Below are 2663 nucleotides of genomic sequence, written 5' to 3'. Positions count from 1 at the left end.
GCCAGACGTGGCATGCAGAGCCCTCTCTATGAGCATGGTGGTGTCACCAACTGGTCTTTGCGGGTGCTTGAGTGCCAGAAAATGGCCAAAAAACTGGCCAAAAATGGCGGAAAAAGAAGGGGCCATTTTCAGGCCATTTTTGACCTGGAAAACAGGTGGAAAATGGCCAGAAAATAGCTAGAAAACGACCTGAAAATGGCCCCAAACACAGCCAAAAACGCCCCCAAAAGCACCTGAAAATGGCCAAAAAACAGGCATGCGTGCACCAGCCAGCTGGTCTTCTGGTTTCCAGCACTCCAGTCCACACACATGGATGGACTTTCTGGTCTGGGCACTGTTCAAGGTTCTAATGGCTGCCAAGAGTAGAAGTCTCTTAAGCAAAAATGGAAACGGATGAGTACAGCATCTTTCTGCCTTTCTGACCTCCCCATTCTCCAGTATCATTTTTCCCACCCCATACCACCCCCCCCTTATATCCTACCTCTATCTCTATCTATCCATCCATCCATCCATCCATCCATCCATCATCTCAATCTCTCTCTTTCTCTCTGTCTACTTACCTATCCATTCATTTCTATCATCTTTATGTCTCTGTCTATCTATCTACTTATCTATCTATCATCTATCTATTTATCTATCTCTATCAGCTATCTATCTATCATCTATTTTCTGTCTGTCTGTCTGTCTGTCTATCTATCTCTATCTTTCATCTATCTATCATCTATCTATCCATCCATCCATCCATATCTCAATCTCCAGCACTCCAGTGAACACGCATGCACGCACTTTCTGGTCTGGGCACTCAGTGCCAAAAGGTTTTGCCATCCCTGCTCTAGACTTTGGGAAGAGTTTGCCTATAATAGTGCACTTAACTACTTTACCACCATTTTGGGAATGCACAAAAGATGATGACTCCCTGAAAATTTCACCCAATCAAGCCTAACCTTTTATCTTTTTGACATTCCTTTACTTTGGAATACTTTTAATTTTCTAATCCGAAAAATAAGATTAGGATATGAAGAAGAGAGAGACGATCAGCATAAGCCAAAAAGTCTTCAGTGATTTTTGTTTTTATTTCCCACAGAAAACAATATTTATTTAGCATGATATTTCTGCAAAGACCATTTATGTATCCTCAAGTGTAAATATTTTGGTACAAACGCTTTGAAAGAAAACAAAACTGAAGTCAAGGTCAACCATGTGCTCACACACTGGAAAGGGTGGTGATAAACAGATGCAAGACAGATAGCATAGCTCGGGACTTGGTTTTTAATCTTCTAAAGCCAACAGGATGGTCATATCACTGGGTGGACTTAGACAGGTCTGTAGATATGGTACCATCTAAATAAAGATCATATTCATCTAGCGTGTAATCAATAATAACATTCAGGAATGTCTGCAGGCTTTCGTCAAAAAAAAAGTCAAGATAATGGCCCAGCCATATAATTGAAGGTACACCATATTTCATGTGTATCACACATAAAGAAGAATGGAGCTTTGATCACACCACAATGACTAATGTCTTGACTTTTGATTACACCCTATGAATATCCTTGTGTTAGAAATTCTGTTTGTATAAAGCACCACATAGAGCAAATAAAGAGAACAGTCACCATGTGCCTTACTGCTCAACTCTATTACTGTAACAAATAACAGAAAACTACTTAGAACAAAAGAGCATAGAGACACAAACCTGTAAACACTGCCATCTACTGGCTGAGTACTACTGTGGTTGTTGCATAGAAATATGTTCCAACAATGAATTCCAACACTTTGGTACATTATAAGTTATCTATCTATCTAGAAGCTAATAATAGCATCATAATAGCTATCATTGTCATTACATTCATAGATGAATTCATTATAGAAAACTTTTAATATCAGAGGTTATGCTGCTAGGAGCAGAAAAGTCATTATTATTATACAATTGTATCACAGCGGCCAGTTGTTTATTATTATTATTATTATTATTATTATTATTATTATTATTATTATTAAATCTTTAGTGAGATTCATAGCCTTTGGGGTTGGTTAGTAGCTCAGCAGCTCGAGTCCTAACCAAGGACCTAGCAACTGTTAAGGTAACTGTTAAGGGTATTATTATTGTTGTTGTTATCATTATTAGATTTCAAAACTCATCTTCCTTTTTCAGGTATAGAGCAGATGCATCGTATTCTAACATATCTGAGCAAGTTTGATATAATTCTTTCATCTACTTGCAGATAATTCATAGATATTTACCATTTTAAAAGAAAAAAAACCCGTAATATTCAAAACCACATAAATCAAATTTTGTTCCTTAAAATAAAAATAAGCAAACCACCACCACCCCAAAAATACAAAAAATCCCAATTAGCATCCACAGAACTTGCAAGACGATGCATTAAAATATAATAAGTGTAAGTGTATATATTAAGGTTTGGTTAAAACAATTCTCCAGGTAATTAATGCATGCATATTCTGTGAGGTAAGAAAAGTTTAGTGACATTCAATAAACAAGAACATTTTGCTATGGTTTACATGCTAAAGATTCAAATTTTTCATTTCACAAAGACACTTCCAAATTAGTTGAACTTTGGATACTGTGAGAGAGACATATCCATCCGCAAGAGTCTTCTGGTACATTCATTTTAAGTTGGGAAGAAGCCACAGTATCCAACTTT

Source organism: Thamnophis elegans, chromosome 12, assembly GCF_009769535.1.
Source record: "Thamnophis elegans isolate rThaEle1 chromosome 12, rThaEle1.pri, whole genome shotgun sequence".
In the NCBI taxonomy this organism is placed as follows: Eukaryota; Metazoa; Chordata; class Lepidosauria; order Squamata; family Colubridae; genus Thamnophis; species Thamnophis elegans.
The sequence above is the reverse complement of the archived record's forward strand: the minus strand, read 5'-3'. Positions refer to the sequence as shown.